General features: G+C 44.0%; 1 long non-coding RNA gene across 6 annotated transcripts in view; it reads right to left on the bottom strand.

The window, feature by feature from the left end:
• LOC119707714 overlaps window positions 1-20,962 on the bottom strand; it is a 288,774-nt gene that overhangs the window by 241,896 nt on the left and 25,916 nt on the right. Inside the window, exon 1 of one of the 6 annotated variants that reach the window (XR_005258824.1) lies at window positions 4,248-13,116. The exons of the other annotated variants lie outside the window; for them this stretch is intronic. This is a non-coding gene — a long non-coding RNA (uncharacterized LOC119707714). Of the gene's footprint in view, window positions 1-4,247; window positions 13,117-20,962 lie in introns of those variants that run through there. 6 annotated transcript variants of the gene reach the window in all.

Below are 20,962 nucleotides of genomic sequence, written 5' to 3'. Positions count from 1 at the left end.
AGCCATCAATGAAAAGAGACTGCACAACTTAATTATTAACATGCTAAAGAGAAGCAGATGAACAGGAGAATGAATTTGCAAAGAAAACTGGAAAAAAAATTTTAAAAAGGAAGTTGTTTTTCTTTCAGAGGAATCTGAGATGTTTCCTGAACTGGTATATGAATCCTGCTTGGGCAACGACTGCTGAAACCCAAGAAGTAACAATATTCCCCAGCAGAGCAGCAGTTAATTTTGACAGTATGGATTTTGCACGGTGTCTCTAGTGAAACTGGTGCACACCCCCTGTGATGACACTCTCCCACACTGACTGAGAGGTCACTTGGAAGGCTGTGCAGTTCCTGCCATACACTTCTGTCTCGCTGGAGCCCTCCCTGCTTGCCATGTCAGCGCTGACTGCTTTGACACCAGGCTCACACGTCAGACAATGACACTTGAGTCATTACCAAGTATTTACTACTGCCACGTTACTGATTTACAGTTCTGCCACTTATTTAAAAAAAAAAAAAACCAACCAAGCTTTCTCCTGAAGTTACACAAAATACAGAATTTGGGAAACGCATTGGGCTGATTAATATTTTGTTTGGCTCCCTCTCAGAAAAGCAGTCTCACCTTCAAGGTGGCAGCCCCATTTTCTACCCTCATTCTGTTCCACGCTGCTTGCACAGCCAGACTGGGTCTGTGGGGACTGCCTTTGTCCCATTTTCCTCAGAAGGTCACTGCATGTTGGAGAACAAAGCTTCAGCTCCTCCTGGACGTTTGCACTGGATATTCTCTCCTGTCTTTGACACCCCTTTCCAGAAGCACACCATTTTAACACATTCCCAGCATTTCTAGCAAACAAATACCACCGGCTTTCAGCTTCTCCCCATGACCAAGCAGGCATCTTTTTCTGAACTATTGTCTATGAATCAAATTTATAAACATTTCTATCATGTTTGCACCCAAGTTCTCTTAATTTCTTACTCCTGAAGGAAAATTATTCTTAATATGCAAACTTAAACTCCACTTAAAACTTTCACAGACTTTTCATAAACCAAAATTAATACTGTTTTTACTTCACTTATCATAATTACCATCTAACATTGCTGTCTAAAAATACCTCAGTAATGACCTATAAGAAAAGCAGGAATTTGGGACTTTGAAGTAAAATACCAGAGATAGAGAGCTAAACTGAAATTAAGACATTCAACTGCATAAATAATATGTGCAGTATTAAAAAAAACCTAAGAACAAGAATGACATGGAGAGCATTAACAGTCCTACAACCATTTATGAGCTTTGTGCTGCCCAAGCAAGAACAGAACCACGGAAGAACCTGGGAAATATCTGAGAGAACACCCAACTTCTCTAAGTAACAAAACGCCCCCTGACATCACCAACCGGGGTAAGGATTGTGACACTATGTCATTAAAATGTCATCAATATGACATCAGTAGGGGTAAGGTGACACAATATGTCATTAAAAACCATCCACACGTGGGGTTAGTGACAACACTGTAATGGTGTTCCCTGCACAGAGAACTTCCCCCCAGCTCTGGTGTGGCTGGACCACGCAAATATTGATCAATATCCACATCCCTCTCTGCACACACCATGCTGAGGGAAGAGAGACTGACTGAGGAGGGGATTGGGAGCAAGAATAATTTTGATTTTCCCTCCTGGTTTTTCTTGTGAAAAAAAATATTGCATAGCTTTGTCTGCTTCAAAGAGCTCATCTGAAAGTCCACATCTAAAACCCCTTCAAAAAGGTGGTTAGAAATCAGCAGCAGAGCAGAAATCCTCAGCCTCACCACCATGCTGGTGTCACTTCCCCAGCTGTTTGTACTGCTGACCCAGGGCTTTTTTTTTCCCCCTCTCACACCACGAGTGCCTCAGTGAGGCTGCTGGTCAAACACATCCCCAAAGCTCACAGTGTTGCTCTAGAAAAGGATGAATAGTCAAAAGAGAGACCAGCAAAACCTGCCTCAGGGGCTCTGGGAGGGCCATTAGAGGAGTACATCACTTCAAACTGATTCGTTTTGAGTAAATTTTTTCTTAAAGGTGAGATGGAGGAATTGGCAGAAGGAATTTTTAATTTTCCAGTTGTCTTTTCTGCTACACAAATGCAGACCAGGCTCCCTAAGCTGGGAACCAGGCACACCCAGTTGCAATGTCTGAAGAAAAAAATCACTCCAAAAAACCTTCCAAGGGTGAATTCCCTCCTGGGACTGAAGAGCAGCATGAAAGAGGCCACCCAACCTCTGTGGTTTCTTAGCACAAGTCTAGCAAGACTGAGACTTTTTCTCAAGTCCTTGGGTTCTGAAGCCACCTGATTGCACAGGAATATCAGTTACCATGAAAAGAAAAACAAAACAAAAAAAAACAACCAAAACAAACACCTGCCAATGACACCTGAGTGTTTGCAGGATTACACCCATAACATTCACACAAAATTTCAGGAACATGGGTGTTACGCTGTGCTTTTAGAATCACACCACTTGAAAGTTTAGATATTACTAAGTTTCTGTTTTTCAAAAGTACTTTCTTGACTTCCTTTAACTTTTTTGTTGTTGTATTTTCCTTTTTTCTCTAGGTAACTACAAAATCGTAAGCAGCCAGGAACATCAGTAATTCCTAAAAATAGCCATCCTATCCTCCTTTCCAAATTTAGAAGGACATGGCATTTCTCATGAAAATGGAGAAATAAAGCATTCACTAAAGGTGGAGTGTCCTATTTTTGGCTTTTTAGTCAGCTTTTTTTTTCTTCTCAACTCCCCTTTTCATTTCCCTACCCCTAATCCTTATTTCCTTGCTCCTGTTTTTTACTCTGGGGAGTAACTATCACCATTCCTCACATTGTCCATCCCTTTCCAGTCTTCCCCTCATTTTCAGTTCATTCTCCCTTGCTTCCTTCCACTCCAAGCTCCTTCTCCCCAGCTCAGCTTTTCCCTACTAAAGCTGCCTTGGAGCAGCACTCTGCTCCAGCTTTATTTAAGTCCCCCTTCAATGATCATAAAAGGGCAGAAACATATAGCTGGGAAAAAAAAAATAGAATACTGTTAGAGCTGATTAAAAGAAATCAGATGATGAATTTATGTGTAAAATATGAAAAGATGATGAATTTATGTATAAAATAAGGCTGGAATCAGTTGTCAGTCTGATGAAAAATAAGAAACAAACACTTCTGGAGATGTAGAAGGGCTATTTAAACTTAAAGTGTTTAAATTTTTCATTTCCAGAGGCTTTGCTTAAACATTCTTTACAAGCACGCTGTCTGTGAGGTCCCAAAGTATCTATGATCCTAAACTCAAAAGACAGCTCTCATTTTTGGTTCTGTAAAATAATTTCTGTTCAGCTGAAACAAAAGACTGTCCCCACCTCAAAGAATAAAAAGCACCTTCTCCAAAATGTTCTTATTTGATGTGAAACAACTGTAATCCTCAAACCAATCAGCAAACTGAAAAATCTACTTTTGTGTGAAGTGCTCTAGATCCCTTTGGGATGAAGAGCACTGTGCCAGCCCTAGAAATAATTAACCAACATTTATGGGGTGTCAAACGAGCCTCTGCATTAGGCACTAGATCTTCTCACATCCCAAACACTATTAATGCTAAGGAAAGTGTATCGTGACTCCGAGGGATGACAAATCACCGTCCTTTTTCTAAATATTTTCTGGTTGTTGTGCCATCTCTTGATCTGCTAAATTCCACCATCAACACCCTCTCCCTTCTTCCAGGTATTGATTGCCATCTTTGCTGTCATCCCCTCGACAAAACTTTACAGATCTCTGGAAACACCTCGATGTCCACCTTCCTTCTCTGCCTTTTTTTTTAGGAAAGGCAGCACTGCCTGGAGGAGAGCTGGTGTTTCCCTCTCCTTGTTTTCCTGCTCTCCTCCCCAGCACAAAGGTGTGGGCTCCCTTTCTTGCACCACACTGTCAGAGAGCAGCGGCTGGCCAAGCCACCACCAGAGCAAGCCCAGCAGAAATGTGTGTGCCCTTCCACACTCACACGAGCAGGGATGCACCTTCAGGTCCTCCAAAGAGCTCTTGGCAGCAAGCTACACAGCAAAGGCTGGAAACCTTCACTGGAATAAAAATAAAAACGAGCACGGAGAAGAGGGACAGCCCTTCATTTCCCCACACAGAAGCCAACGTCCACACCTCCAGCCTTCACTGATGTAAACTGAAATAATTTCATCTCTAATTTTCAGTCTCATTTCTGTCTCCACATGCTGAAAAAGCTCCGTCAAACAAGAAATATACTCACCAGCACGGTCTCTGAACTGTTTGTCCCTTTGAGTCCCTTTCCTGTGCCCTTGCAGCAGACGTGGCTGGTGATGCTTGTGAACTATCCCCTCCTTCCCTCACAGATCCCCTCCATCCTGACCACTCAGAGCAGATGAGCACAAAATGCTGTCCCTGAACAGAAGGAAATTTACTGTATAGCCAGTAATTATCAGGGAATGTTACCAATCCCACAGAGGATGAGGAAATCTCTGTCACAAAATCAAAGTATGAAAGTGCAGTCCTTTGTGTAAAAGGGAGAGGGAAAAGTAACATTTCTAATTGAGAATTAAAGCAAGAAGCACGATACTAGCAAAGTACATTTATTGTGTTAACGTACCATTTGTCTTCTGGGCAAGTTACTAAAGGTCATTTGTTCTTCATAGCAAGTGTTGAAAATAGTTTATGTTGTGGGTCTAACTTAAAGGAACAATGTCAAAACCCTCAGGCCCAAAATGACCTTTTTATGCCAACACAGAGATCTGAATCTCTTACTGAGGATAGCAGTGATGTTTGCATTCCAGTCTGCCCCCCTCCCTTCCCCATGTAACCTCCCCTGCCTCCACAGGAGATGCTCAGCACAGGCTGCAGGGTGAACGTGCCCACTCCACACCTCGTGCTGCTCATCCCTTGCTCTGCCCATGCTGCCAGACACCCCAGACAAGCTGCTTGCTGCTGTACCTGCTTCCCAACCTGCCCTCCAAGCAAGGGAGCAGACCTACCCCTGCCTGCTGGAAGAAAAGGAGAGCACGCTCTAGAAGGTAGAATATTGTCACGCTTGCAAAACCCTATGGCAGTGCTGCCCTCCTGCCCAAACAGAGCCTCTGGTGTCTCAGAAGGGCTGGCTGTAAGAGAGGATCGTGGTGAAACAATAAAATACATGTGTGTAGGACACAGACAAGCAGACACATACACAGAGGGGTTTGAGCAGAAAGGCTCTGAATGGTTGCAGACTGGCAAAACACCTGGAAACTCATGTGATCCATTTAAACCAGCCCATCTTCCCTGCTGCACAGGCACTCCCCCTCAGGTGTGAGTGTCAGATCAGCAGTGCGTTGTCCTCCTGCTCCGTGTGGCCACATCATCCTGAACCCTACTGTGAGCACACTTTGTGGGGCACAAAGAGACCCTGAGCAGCACTGCAGAAGAAGGAGCCATCACAAAACACATCAGGGAACTGCAGACACCTTCTCACTGCCAGGAAGAAGGGCCCTGGCTGGGCTGCACCCCTGCCACCACCCTCCTCTGCAGATGAGGAGAGCGTTTCTGTCACCACAGCCCTCACTGCCACACACACCTGGGGGGCCTCCTGAGCCCCACACAGCTGGGGGCTCCCCTGACTGTGATCCATCCCATCCCCAAGCCACAGGGGAGCACAGGCAGCACAGCACCTTCTCCCAGCCCACACAGGTCCCCCAGTATTGCATTTGTGGGGTTCCCAGATGAAGGCAGGAAGGATGACTCTGACTCCATGCTCTCATTTATTATTTTAAGATACTGTATTATATTAAAGAATGCTATACTAAAACACTACTAAAGAATAGAGAAGGCTAAAGGATAATAATGAAAACTCCTGACTCTTTCCCAAGACAGCTTGACCCTGATTGGCCATTAAGTCAAAATAATTCACATGAAACCAATCAAACAACCCCCAGTTGGATAAACAATCTGCAAATGCATTCCAAAGCAGCACAACACAGCAGAAGCAAATCAGATAATATTGTTTTCCTTTTTCCCTGAGGCTTCTCAGCTTCCCAGGAGACAAATCCTGGGCAAAGGGATTTTTTTTCCAGAAGATGTGACTGCCACACCCCGGGGCTCCATGGAGGAGCTGCTCTTTCCCAGGCTGGCTCCCCAAGGTGAACACCTCCCCTGAACCTGTGCTCAGCAGGCTCAGCTGAACCTTGCAGGAGGCACCCAGCACTTCGCAGGATTTCAATGCAAAAGCCTCAAAAAGGCAAAGCTCATTTTCCTGAATTCCCAGCTCTGGCTGCCATTTGTGACAGACTTCACACATTTATGTGCTGCCCTGTCACATTTGGGTGGCAAAAAAATGGCAAAGTATAGATGCCGTGACAAGTAGATGAGACATGTTTTTCCTCTTTAGTGTTCTGAGGCTCAGATTTCCCTTCAACACATAGAGGAAGAGAAAAAAACCCTTGGGGCAGACAGAAACAGTTTAAGAGTTTAGTTACTCTGTTATTCTGAAAAGGATTTTAAAAAAAATTAAAAATTCAAACATTATGAAATATAGAGCAATGTCTCTGAAATTCTAAGTGGAGACTTTCGGATGTGCAGACTAATGTAATAAATAAAAATATGCACAGGTGTATGTGTTCTAATACATTTTTATAGAGAAATCTTATGAGTGAATTTCTATATTAGATGCATGAACTACATTAACAAGTTCCCTCTTTTTTTCAGTTGGTTGGAAATAAATGAACAGAAAAATACAGGAACAATTCAGACAAGACTGTCATTGCTTTCCACCAAATCCAATATTTATTTTCACTAATTTAAGGACTCAAACCAAACCACTCACCTAGCTACCCACCAGGTTCTCTTTGAAATATATTTACTTTTAAATATATTTAATATTATATCTATTTGAGGTATATTTAATACTTTAATACACTTTAAGTATATATAAGGTGCAATTTTAAGTGTGGGAGGCATAAGCAGGATATCATATCTGCATCTGGTTCCTAAGTAGCCAAGATTCTTGTTTTGATTTTGCTCTTGATTGTGGCCATTAATGCTACAGGAGGAACGCTCAGCTCACAGATGGAAAATCTCCCCACAAGGGCTCTACCAGAACAGTCACCATCAGACTTCTCAGGGGTCATTGGCTGGCTCACAAGGGTATGAAACACTGCCCCATAAAATACATGTACATAAATAAACCTACAGTTAGATTTAACCACAGTCTGTGCCCTTTTTGCATGCACTTTTCTTAGCCACAAGCAAGTATTGACACACATCAAGATTCCAAGTCAGATATCACTGGGATGGGATCCCCTTGACTCAGACAAATCACAGGATTTCCTTTAATGGGCAAATTAAAAACTTGAGTCAATCCTCTCCTCCACAGCCATAGAGTACACAATTATCCAATAGTAACTCTGACCTTAATCAAGCTTCAATGTGGACATTAAATTCACCTTAATCACCCACGTCTGTAGTAAAGCAAAATGCCCAAGTGACATGCAAGGACTGAAAATCGGTTATTTTTGACGGTGAGATGTTAAATATTCTAGCTGGAATCCTGGCTCCTTTGAATACCACAGCAAATATCCTGTTCACTTCAGTGCTGCCAAGACTTTACCATGGAGAATGGCCTGGAATTCCGTTTGTGAAGGTGAAGCAATAAAGAGCCTGGATCGAGTCTCACTGAAGGCCATGGACAGACTCCTATTCATAGCAGTGGAGTGGATCAGAGTCTGCCTTGGCACAGTCAGGAGCTGTACCCTCAGAGATAGTGAAAGAATTGTTGTAAATGCCAGACAGAATTAGGAAGTACAAGAACACCCAGTACTTTATGTGGCATTTTACAACAAGTTCAAAGCTCTAAACTGGACGTAAAGTTAAACAAATTGCAATTAGATTAAGAATCAGTCATTTCAATGTATTAGAAATCCAAGGTAAGTTTTCCTGTAACACTTGAAGTAGGCAGTGCAGAATAACAATTTACTTAAATGTAAAAGTAAACCTGTAAGAGAGAGAGACAAAGACAAAAAATAGAACAATCTCAGGGAGGGGTGGGGAATAAAACCATAAATTAAAGCAGTAACTCTAGCCTTCAGTGATGGCTCTACAATTTCAACTATGCTTTTGGTTTCTATGACCTTTACAGTGAATTAAAAGGTGAGAAATGCTCATGTCTGGATTAAGAAAAAAAGATTCCTAGTTGACACTGCCATGAAGAATATTTGCAACACAGGACTGAGTTTCCAACCCTGGTATATTTATTTAATCTAAAAGCTAGAAAGAGCTATCAAGAATATTTCACAATGGGTGGCTTTGCTTGCAAGGGCTTCCCTGTGGCAAAGCAGACTCTGCTGCTGTGCTATTTTGTGTTTCGTGACATTGGTAGGATTGCACTGAAACCTGCCCAAGCAAGTGGCCAAATGCTTGGAATTGGTTTAATCCTCTCCATCCTGCTCTCCGTAACAAGTTTATTGCTTTGAAACGATGCATTGTGGATGGCAATGGCTACAGAGTGCAGTTGACACAGGACAGCAAGGAAAAGAAAGGAAAAAAAGATGTGCAAAGAGGATTGAAGAATGGCAGAGGGGCAAAACACTGTGAGTACCAAGCCTGTCATTTGGATCTCATTAGGAAATGACATGATCCCTGTGAAGATCTAGCATGTATGTGCAAAGAATACTTCTCCTGGAACACGCTGTAAACAGTGAGTAAACTCTTCCAGCTGGGATCAGTGTGCCACTTAAGGACCACAGAGGGACCATAAACTCCCAGCAGCCTGCAGGATGGGAAAAGCAGAGATCCCACTCTGTGTCTGCATGGAACAGCAGCTGAGCCACGGAGCACTGAGAGGTGACCCCGTCTGACCTGGAGGCACAGCAAAGATGATTTTCGAGAGATTTTCTCAGGGCTGTGGTATAGGTGAGTGTTAGTCTGTCATTCCTCACAGCAGTTTGGGAGCTATTCACAGGATCACAGAGCACCTCGAGCTGGAAGAGAGCCACAGGGATTGCTGAGTGCAGCTCCCTGCAGGGCCACCTGACACTTAACCACATCCTGAAAGCATCATAGAGTCCCTGGACTCTGACACACTCAGCACCACGGCCACTTCTCCGGGGAACCTGTAACACAGACTGGCCACCCTCCAAGGGAAAACCTCTTCCTGGTGTCCAACCTGAACTCCCCTGGCACATTGCAACAGAAGAGGAGGCTGTGAACACCACCACAAAACCACAGAAACACAGAAAGCCCTGGCTCAGAAGGCACCCTAAAGACCATCTCCTTCCAAGCCCTCCTCAAAGGAGGAGGCTTCCACTGCCCCAGAGCCCCATCCAGCCTGGCCTAGGGCACTTCCAGGGATCCAGGGGCAATCACAGCTTCTCTGGGCAGCCTGTTTCTTGTACTCACCACCCTCACAGGGAAGAATTTCTTCCCGATATCCAATCTAAACCCACTCAGCTTGAAGCCATTCCCCTTGTCCTGTTACCCCAGGCCCTTGTAAATAGCCTCACTCCATCATGCCTGTAGGGGCTCCTTTCAGGCACTGGAAGGCCACAAACAAGAGGTTTATTTTATTCTTTCCCCCTTTTTCTCGCAGCTTGGTTTCCAGTTTCCCACTCAGGAGCATTACCCAATGCTCAATTAGATTAAAGGGAGATGTGCTCCCTGTTCAGCTCACTCAGGGTTTGAAGTGCTGGCTTTAGATGCCTTCACCCTCCTTAAATGCAGGACCTGCACACAGAAACAACAGAGCACACAGCTTTGGGAAGCCTGGCGTGCACAGCAAGGGGAGAACCCCAGGCACACAGTTCAACACCCCCTCCGCTGAGGGATTCCAACCAATTCCCAGCCCTATCATGTGCCACAACACGTAAAAAGTCTCCTCTGGCAGCAGAGCCCCGCTCATGGCAAGGGACAGCTTCCCACCTTGATGCCCTGTGCTGGCTCCCTCAGGGAAGGAGGACACCAGCCCAGTTTCCCATGACAGAGATGGCAGCCCACACTGGCACCCAGAGTCAAACACACGTCTGCAGCCAAGAATCCCATCTGAATAATCCACTGAAGGATAAAAAACTGAAAAATGTACAACTCCATAAAAGGAATGCACCACGCCAACAAAGTCAACCAGAAAGGGCATAGGGGAAATTGAGACAGCTGAGAAGGAATCTGAAATGGACATGTTTGGAGAGGTTAAAAAAGGAAAGGAAAAGGATAAGCCAGTCTTCAATTAGATATAAATATTGAAAACATTTCCTTTCCCCAGTGGCAAAACAATTTTCAAGAAACATGTTTGTCTAACAACTTCAAATTTAAAAAACAAAGGCAAGAGGAAAAAGGTAAACTTAATTCAAAATGTAAGCAAAACTTTCAATTACAACTATTTGAAATTCCAACCTCTGGACCTAAAACAGGGTCCAAATGCGTTTTTTTGTCCATTTTTCAGAACGCTGATATCCAGCAAAGGCAAGGAAGGGTACTCTCTCATCTGCTAAGTGCACTTGGCAAAAACAAATGAAGACACATAAAAGAAAACAGAAAACTCCTCCCTGAGCATAATGGACCAGGAAATGGGAAAGGAGTAAGTTGTTTATTCGGGGACCTGCATCTTTTGAGCAGCTGCTGTACTCCCTGCTTACACTTGAGGCTAACCTCTACCATGGCAGTGGTGGAGCTCAGCAAAGTTCATCTGGCCCCGAGCTAAAGGAGACCTTCAGCACTTCATTCCATAGCAGCAGAGAGAAAGTGTGAGTGCTTTTAGATCACCAGCCCCTACTACAAAACAAGGCCAGCAACAGCCTCTGATAGCTGCCCTAAAAAACTTCAGAAATAAAAGGTCTGCATGAAGCCACCCAGGGGACTGGCCCAGGGCTCTGCCCATTTGTTTGCTGAAATGGATGCCTGATGTCCTTAACAGCTCTGGGAGGACATTCCTGCAGACCTTCCAGACTTCCAGCACTGTCTACAGGGGGATCTTATCATGGCTGGGAGAAATGAAAATGGCCAAAAGAATGAAGTGCACTAGAAAGGAAATAAAGTTGAGCTGCGCAGGCTCTCCCCACAGGCAGCCACTAGATATTATTTAGATTTGATAGAGGCCAAATTACTGGCTAAATGGACACATGGACTGCTGAGCAGCCAATGACAATCCTGGCAAAAAGATGTGCCTGAAGGATGCTGATTCTAAATGGTATTGGCCAACTTTGCTGCCTTTACATACAGGGAAAAGGGAAGAGGAGGACTGTGCTTTACATCAGCAACCCATCATACCAAATTGTATTCCCAGGAAAAAACCAAAAGGAAATGAGCATGGATTTCAGCACTGATACCCAGTATGAATCTGTGATTTTTTTTAAATCATTCATATTTTCAAAACATACTTTTGCAATAATTGATGAGGGCTGAATGTCTTTGACTTAATTAGGGGTAAGAGAACAAGTTCTAGGATGATTTACCAAGAGCAGTCAGGGCTGATTTAGCCTTGCTGGCATGGAGGTCAGTGTGGATTTCAACACTGGCTGCAGACTCAGGCAAGTCAAGTCCTGGCAAGGAGTTTGCAATGGTACACGAAATACTCTGAAGAGCACCCACCCTCCTCCATAAGCAGCAAAGTGTGGTGCTACTCTTCTGTATTTCTGTAGCACTGAGTAAATAATGCTAAACAGTAATTCTTGGTTAAGGATTCATTATACAGAAGGTTCCAAATAAGAAAGGAAAGATAAATAAGTCTCTCAAACCCAGCCATTTACAGTTGTGCAGCGTTACAATCACACCTGGTAAAGCTGCAAGCATTAAGGTAAATAATAATAATAATCTGAATTAAACTAAATAAAACTCTTCAGAATGGAAAGAAAACAAATCCAAAGCCTTGACATCAACATAAAACCAGATTTCTGCCCATTCCCTTCATAATGGCTTTTCTATCGCACTTTGTTCTGACCTTCTATTACTCTCCCCACACTGAAGAATATTGCTTTTCAAAACTCTTCATGTCTTTGCTACCCCTGCCATTATTTCCTCTCCTATTGTTGAGAGCTGTTAGTCACTTTTGTTCCAAGGTGCACAGCAACACTGTACCTTAAAAAAAGAGGCAAGAACATATGTACTTTTTGAGGAGAAAAAAAAATTCAAGTGTTTTCCACTCTTTTTTCTAAGGACCAAAGTCCAATTTTTTTATAAAATTAAATAATAGAAGTAACTAAATGAATAAATAATAGTTTAATAAATATACTGGGAGTCTGAAAAGCATTAAATCAATTTCCTGCTGGTAAGAAGGGAAAAAGACACTTTTCTATGACTTGCCTGGGCTTAAATAGACATTGTCCTGATCCTGTGATTGTTCCATCCCCAGCACATCTACTGAATTCAGCGTGAGCTCCAAAACCAGATCAATTAGAGTATCAGGGTTGCTTGGGAATGGCCTGCCCATCACTTGGAGAAAACAAACCAGACAGACATTGGAAAAGAAGGTAAGCCCCTAACTGGTGTGCCAGGTTAAACAAAGGGGTCTGTGCCAATCCCACAGCCCAGGGAGCAGCACACACCACCCCACGGAAGCACTCAAACCCAGCTCCTGCTCACACAGGAGAGGGGCTTTGTCACCAACTCCTCTGCACGAGCTGAGATGAGCAAGACCAGGTTCCAGGAGGGAAAGCTGCAGTGCTGATGCTAAGTTAGACACCAATTTAATTTGCACTATGTGTTTAAAACCTCCTGGAAGAGCACGCAGCCCAGCAGCCTTTTGCACCACCAGAAGCCCTGACAGGACAGTTCTGTCCTCAAGCAGCAGCGAAACTCTGGCTGCAGCCCAGAGCAACTGAGACTAGCACACAAACAAAGTGTGCTTCCAGGCCTGCAGCTGGATCCTAGGGGACAAACCCTGTGCTGCTCTGCAGCCCTGCTGATCTTAGCCCTGCATAACCAGAGGCATAACTGCATAATCCAGACCCTCCGCTCCTAGGAAATACTGTAAGACATCGTTTAAAATGGAGACTATAAAGGTAAATTTTTAAAAAATAAATATTTAGTTGAGCTTTTTTGTCCTGTTGTTTACAAATGGCAGCTAACTGCAACAATCATTAATCCCTTATCAGTATTTCCCTGCTGCACAGTCAGTTCTGTGGATCAGTTTTACACAGCAGGAGAGTCTTAAAAAGTCTCACCTTCTTTTTATGAAGGTCTCAGAGGAGCAGTGCTCATAGCTGAGCACACTTGAGTACAACAGCAAGCAGCCTGATGGAGGATATTCAGCCTTTAGCCCATTTTAATGGACTCTGACTCGAGCAGTCAAGTTCTCAGTTTGCTTTATGACAGCTGGTTCTACAAACACAAGTCTAATAATAAAAGATAACAATGGCATTTAGTATACTGGGTTCTTTTTTTTTTAATGGCTGCACACGTCATCAAGTAGTTCAAAGCTATTTCAACTTCAAGTAGGAAATTCTCACCATGAAGACTATCAGCAGTTCTGCTCCACTCCATTCTCACAACCATATAAAGCAGATTTCAGAAGACCTTCAAGGGATTGGACAAAAAAATCATGCACAGTCAGAAAAAAAGCCCATGCATTCCCTTCTCTGGCAATAATTGGGAACAAATGCCCAGGGAAAGACCGTGGAAGGGAGTCAGAGTGATTCTGGCTCTTCCTTGGGTGTATCTCCTTGCAACCTCTGGTTCAGATTTCCTGAGTTCTCCCAGACAGAGCCTCAAGGCTTTGTCCACATCTTTGTATCCAGCATTCCTGATGGAATTTCCATCCATCCCCTTGCCCCTTTGCTTTCCAACAGTTATCCTTTAGACCATCCGCAACCTCGTGTGACAGTTTCACAGAGTATAAAAAACACCAGCCTGCTCTTGGCCCCAAAGTGGACCCAGCCATCACTGTACCTTTGAGGCAGGGTAAAACCCCCCAGTGAGGCTCCCCCAAAGGCTTTTCTGGGAATTAACACAAACAGGCATGCACAGCCCCTGCTGGGCAGCTCCTGTGCCCCTGGTAAATTCCCTGCACACCACCAAGCTGCAGCAAGGGCAGAGGTGCAGCACTCCAGGAGTCAGTTCCTTATGCAGGATAGCTTTCTTCTCTGAGGAACAAATTCTACAAGCAGAATCCATAGGTTTTATTCATCTGGCTGCTAAAGTGCCCCCTCCATCTACTGTACACACAGCAGTTGAAAAAAAAAAAACCCAAATCACCAAACAAAAAACAAAACCAAAACAAAACAAAAAAAAAAAAAAAAAAAAAAAAAAAAAAACCAAAAACAAACAAAAACTAAACCCCAAACTGATATAGGTATTTGGATAAGATGCTGCAGTTCTGCTATTGCCTCCATAGGGTCACAGAAAAACAGGCTGTGAACCTCAGCTGATGCTTATGTGGCAGGGTGTGTCATTAAAAACTCAAACATGGGCTTGCAGGCACAGCTGCCAGGCCCTAGGAAGGATGTGGGACTGCTCTGCACTGTGACATCCCATCCTGGCACCTCCTTAAAGTCCTTACTCAGGAGCAGTTTGCATCTTTCAGGCCGTGGATTCTAAACCAGATTGGTACTTAGCAAAATGTGTTGTGACCTTCGTTGCTCCGTAGAAATTTCAAAAACTTCCCAGCAAAATCTCAGCCCCTGGGTCAGTTCAAGCCTATTCAGAACCCCTTGCTTTTCCCAGCTGCTATTCACAGGCACTTTGAAGGAGCCCACAATCATTCCCCATTTTTTAAAAGGCTGGAAAAAGGACTTCTGTACCATGACTGCTGAAATGAAAGAACTGGCAGGACTTCCCATCAAATCCTGTGTGGACTGAGCCCCCTGTTTTAAAAACAATGTTTGCCAGTGGTGCAAACTATTCTATTCTATGATTATTCTATCTTAAAATGGACAAATTGGAAAGAAACTCTTTCCTCTCATTCCCATACTTGGCAGCGTGGGTAAGTTTATACGACATCCTGAAAAAAACCTGCAGTTCACAGAGGGCATTAATGCAAAATTGCAGAGATCACTTGCTCATATTTACTCCTCCTCTTAACACCAGACACACAGCTAAATGTCACACAACGCACTTAAAATTAAAACACTTTTTCAGGAACTATAAAAAAGGCCCAGAAACTCTGTAACATGTAATTAAATCGAGAAAGTAGCTCAAAGAGCTTGGCAGGGCTCAGGGAGATTAATGAGTGTGTGCATGAAAATAACCCATATCTGCGTTCAAAAGAGAGCGAGTTAGACCACCCATTTCAGCTGTGGACACCACAGAAGAGCCACAGAGCACAGAGGGAGAACTGGTGCAGGAAGCCCTTGGCACTTGAGCCCTTGCAGGGATGTTAAAGCAGGATAAGAGAGGATTGCCCAAACGTTTGGGATTCAGCACTGTATTTGCACCAAAGTAGTTATTTCCAGAAGAGGAATAATCTTAGGAAATGTTCACAGGTATTCAGAGATACCTTACAGACACAGGAGAGACAGTAACAGAGCACCTGAGCCAGCTTTGTAACTCTTAAAAGCAAGGGACACCCACCAAAAAGTAAATTCCAATTACTCTTATTATTTGAATATGCATTTCCAGTACAAAAAGAGAAGGGCAAATTTCCATCCAAAACCACACTTGGGGTTTCATTTCTGTGAGTTGGTACCCACCTTGATGAGTGGATCAGAAACACAAGCAAACTGAGCCCAAGGTTAATCCAAATGCAGTGGAACTGCAGTAAAGCCAACAGGCACTGGTGCTCCTCTCACTTTCCTTCAGCACCAAAAATAGGATTAAGTGCAGATGAGAAAAGAGGAAAAAAAATCCAAACCCCTGACTATTTAAAGTCTTAATTTCCAGCATAGCAACTTCCAGAGTATATGTACTCCCAAGGATGATTTTCATCACCACCAGCAAGAGGGAGGATAATAAAGAAGGGGGAAGAAACAAATGGAAGCAGAGTATCAGGTGTAAAAATCTGACATGCAATTGGGTCATCTCTATTGGTAATCAGCACTCTAGAATTTGAAATTAGCAATATTTATTTCTCACATTTCTGAAGAGGAAGAAGCACATGAAAATAATTTCTCACAGTATTAGCTCAGGCCAATAGCAGCACACTAGCAGGGTAGACTGCAGCCAAAAAATCAGAATGAGGAAAACTTAATGGGTATGGGGCACAAAAAGGGGACACCACAAGAAAGGTGGGGACTGGTGAGGAAGTTGATAAAACAAAGTAAGTGTGATAGAAATTCATAGACAATGTCAGCAGCAGTCCAGGGAAGTTCTTCCAGCCCTGACTGAAGTAACACTCAAGTTTCTTAAAATCTGATCCTCCATTCCCTTCTTTGGAGAGGTGCTGCACAATTTCAATTATCTGTGCTGAGTTTTTTAGCCAGACTGTGCTTCTGCTCTTCCAAAGCCACCTCTTGTTTCACAGGGAATACCACTACGTTCAGGTGAGCTCAGATTGGCTCTCAGACCAAGGGCCCAATTTGTGAGGCAAATCAAAGGAAAGCACTCGTAGCTGTAAAAACCAGCCTGGGATCAGGAGCATTCTGTAAATATCCTACCTTATTGACTGAGAGGTGATGACAGACAATTTAAATTATCCAATTTATTATTGTGCCCACCTCCAACCTAATGCCACCTCCACGGAGCTCTGCACAAGGCACACAGCCCAAGTCCTCCCAGAGCCACAGAGAGGAGAGACAAGAGCTCTGAGGAGAAAGCTACACCTCCTGCAGCTCCTTGGTTTCATCCCCCAAGAGATGTCCCTCCACCTGCTGCTCGTGCCCACCACTGGGCATCCCCAGGCACCCCCCAGAGACACCAGGCTACAAACCATCCTGAGATTTGATTCTGAGGCAGCAATCACTTCTCATTCAAGCCAAATAACAGGGTTTTTTTGTGCAGGTCAGGTTATTGTTCCCCAGCAAAGGGACTGGGGTGCAGGTTTCCAGCCCTCCAACCTTTGGCCATTTGGATCCAGCCCAATCCCACAACCAAGCACAGCATTTTCCTGTGTGAGCAAAAGGAGTGTGGGCCTTGGAAAGGAGTCATTAGATTGGTAGACTCAAATCAAAAGGAAGCACACAGCTTTTCTCCACTCATGGTTTACTAAAAGATCATTTTAGTTGTTCACATCCTTCCAAAGCACTGCACCATGAAATATTCTGCGCGATGCAAAGAAAGGGTGAGCAAGGCTCAGAAAGACAGGTATGTCCACAGCCCCATGAGCTGTCCCAGGACTCTGTACACACTGAAAGTTGGGTGCCAGTGCCAAAAACCAGTGAAAGCTGGTGTATGGAAACCTTCCCTGCACTGCACTGCGACCACATGTAGTCAAGAATCATTTGGAACTGCTAAATTCCAGTGAAATATAATATGCACTCTTAGTATTCCATCCTCTCTCAAAAATAAATTCTTTTTTGCTCTCCCTTGTTTAGTAACAATCACTGCTTATGCCAGATATGTCAGACCAGAAAAAACAGACTATTTGCCAAACTTGACTTTGAATGGCAAACTTACTGACATGAAAATTTCAAAAACGCCTCAGCTGCAGCAACGTGCCTCGTTTGTGCTTTGGTTTTCCTGGTACCTTCCAAGTGACACAACTTTTCCCTTTTTCAATAAGGCTCATTAAATCGTTATGAAATCTAATTGCACGGTACCAAAAAGCTCTTTACCTGCCATAAGGTATCTGCTGAATTTTTCATCTTATTGTCAGTTTTAGCTGATCTGTGCTCACCTTGGGTTGCTGCCCACTGAGGCACATCACAAGGGGCCAGGCTTTCACTGGGCACTGGAGCTTCTGACCCCACCTTGGCTGCTCTGCTGTCTCAGTGAAATGCAAGGGTGAAACTCTACTAACAACCCCTGAAGCCAGCAGCCACCACAGAGGGACAGGAGGCTCATCCCTTTAAGGCTTTAATGCCAAGATGTTTAGAGGTTTTTTTACCCCCCTGTTCTAATTGGGTGTTTTGGTTTGAATCCTACTTTCTGACTGATGAATTTTTCGATTAATGCAACTCATTTGCAGCTTGGTATTTTGCCTAGTTCCCTTCAAATTGAAGCAATTATAGAAAAAATTAAGTGCTCCAATAATTTTAAACCTCTCCACACACTGCAATATTATCAGTGTACTTCACTTTTTTTTTAAAGGTGCAAGCTCTTCAGGAGTGCTTACCATTCAAGCACACACAATCTATGAACTGATTAAATATTATCAGATAATTTTAAATCTTTACAAGAGCTTTGGCTTTCCAACACTGAAAGCAAGTGCAGTGCTCAACTTGGAAGAAGCTAGGACATGGTATGCTCCGAACACAAGAAACACCAAAATGCTTTTTGAACAAAGGCAGTCTCAGCAGAAAAAAACCCAGCCTCCTCATGAATGAGGAAAAAATCAGACTCTTTCTCCTGAGATCATGAGCCAGAGGAGTTGGGTCAAGTCCTGCCACGGGGCTGCATGCAAAGCCTCCTCGACTTCCATGCTGCTGTAGAAGCACCCATGAAGGTTTTCCCCTGGCAAAACAACTTGCACAAGAGGGCATTAACATCCACACCTCCCTTGGATTATTAGATTTTTCTCCCTTGGAGACAGACCCTCCGCAGGCAGAGCAGCACTGACCTGAGGGCTGCTGAGGGTTGGATGGCGGCTGTCCCTGCAGCACACACTCACAGCACACACTCCTCTCCTGTCAGGAGTTCATGGGTACCATCTTAAATGAGCTCTGGAGAAGGAAGTTCTCATCTTGCACACTTAAATGCTGCCTTAAAGAGTCCACTTTTACAAATCTACAGCACTTCATCATCTTTTTAGTGCTCTTTTGGTGGAAGGTTTTCAGAGTAGATATAAAGATGTCACACCTACACACAAACCTTATTATTTCTTTATAACAACACTGAGGCAAAGAGAGAGGGGCTCTCTTCTTAGCTAGTATTGTTAAAAGAGTGTAACACAAAGAAATATACAAAACAGACACATGAAGTCAATGCTGTCAGTGCAAGACTTGGCTTCTCCCTCTATGTTCACAGACACATGAAACCAACATTTTCAGGGTAAGATTCAGCCTCTTCCTATGTTACACAGCATTTACAAATTCAAAAAATACTGTGTTATATATGATGGTACATGGCTACTGCAAACCAGGCTTATTGCATCCTCGAACTCAGCAACACTAACACCATCCCTCAGACAGTTTTTAAACCACTCAATTAAAAACAGTAGCATAACCAAGACACTCCTGCCAGAATCAAATACCTATTCATTCCTTAAAGAGGGGCAAAAAAAGCAAAAGCAACACAGGTTAACTCCATTTCTTTCTTGTTAAATACCAAAAGAGCAGTTTGTAGTTGCTTAACAAATGCCATTGCATTCCACACAGATTTCTCCAGATTGCCCTAAAAGCAATCCCCCTAGAGGTGCAGCCAGGGCTGATCAGCCCAATCATTTTTTGTCCCATTTTCCACCTTTTTTCCCCATGTACCTCAAGAACACCATGGTAGTGCAGCAAAGGAGAGGATGTGCTGTGAGGGAGGAACTTCTGCCCTCACCCCCAAACACTTGGTGGACACGAATTCTCCAGATTTAAATCCACCACCCAGCTGCCTAATCCAAAATCAGCAACTCGGCTGTTAAACAAATCCTTTTTACCACGCATTTCAATAAATACCTAATGAATAACCTGTGACAGGGCAAGACAGAGGGATGCAAGGGAGAGATGACAAATCAGCATATTTTGTCTGTTCTACCTGTGCCCATTTCCAACCTGTCCTCCCTTTCTTTGCTCTTTGGAGTCATGGTCAGCCCTGCCCTTAGCAGAGTGAAGGGATGAGTGTCAGAGCTGTGAGAGCAGGGCTGGGGTCAGGGCACACACACACATTGTCCAGCCACCTTCCTGGGTGTCACACACAGATCAGGGCACAGCAGACATCACCCCAAAGCTCTCACCACGCACCAGCCTGCCAGACTGCTGCAGGAAAAGCTGGATTCCTGCTGCACCTGAGCCCAGGGCATGAGCACAGGAGGGCTGCCAGCCTGCAGTCCAAGGGGCTGGGCTCTCCTGACTCGCAGCAAGTCATGAACTCACCTGCAGAGCTGCTCTGGGCTCTGCTGGAGGCAGGGTGGGCTCTACTGGTGATGTCCACTGGGACTGAGAGGTGCTCAAAGGAATAGTGACACTGAAAACTACTCAAACAGAGAACAGCACTCCTGAGCCCCACAGCTGCCACCCCAGAGCCTCTCTCACAGTTTTGGGGTTTCACAATCACAGCTTGTCTTTCTGAACTACTGTTTTCTCCTTCTTGATCTAACACCCACAAAAATATCAGGGAAAACAATGAAAATGACCACTCACTGGGGACAGGGTTATAAAAAAAGCATTTACCATCAGCCTCATTCTGCTCCCATTGACGTCAGCTGTAAAATTCCCTTTGCCTTCCAGGAAGCCAAGAGATGCCACTGCAGATCACTTTTGAAAACAGCAATCCAAGAGCAGTCAAATGCAAAAAGATAGCAGACTGATGGGTTTTTCTTTTCCCTCCTGTTGCTTCTAATTATAGCTTTATTTAACTGTACCCCATCATCTACATTCTGCTTCAGGGAGGGGGTCCCCAGGACCAAAGGGAGAGGTCAAGGCCCTTTGCAAGTCTGCTAAAATTGATGCTGGCTCTCCAACCCAGCTTTCTCATGGAAGAGTGAGTGTGTGCACATGATTTATTTCATTCATTTTGTATTGCACTCCTGAGGTACCCTGTACTGAGGTGCCCTGATTGTCCACACTAAAATAAAACCAAAAAAAAAACCCAAAAACAAACCAAAAACCCCACCATCTAGTTTTTTTCTCCTTGTTCCTTTCTGGAATAAACTGTGAGGGCACCCCCAGCAGGAGCAGTCTGACAGGAGAGTCAGGAGAGTTATCCCAGTATTCATGCTTCATGAAGAACATGTCTACGTGGAATGCCAAATTTGGCTCACCCAACCTTTCTGGTGGACCTCTCACCCTCTAACACCCACAAACCAATAACTCAGGACAT

The sequence above is a fragment of the Motacilla alba genome, chromosome 1A, assembly GCF_015832195.1.
Source record: "Motacilla alba alba isolate MOTALB_02 chromosome 1A, Motacilla_alba_V1.0_pri, whole genome shotgun sequence".
Lineage (NCBI taxonomy): Eukaryota > Metazoa > Chordata > Aves > Passeriformes > Motacillidae > Motacilla > Motacilla alba.
Note: the sequence above shows the minus strand (reverse complement) of the source record. Positions and strands in the feature narration are given on the sequence as shown.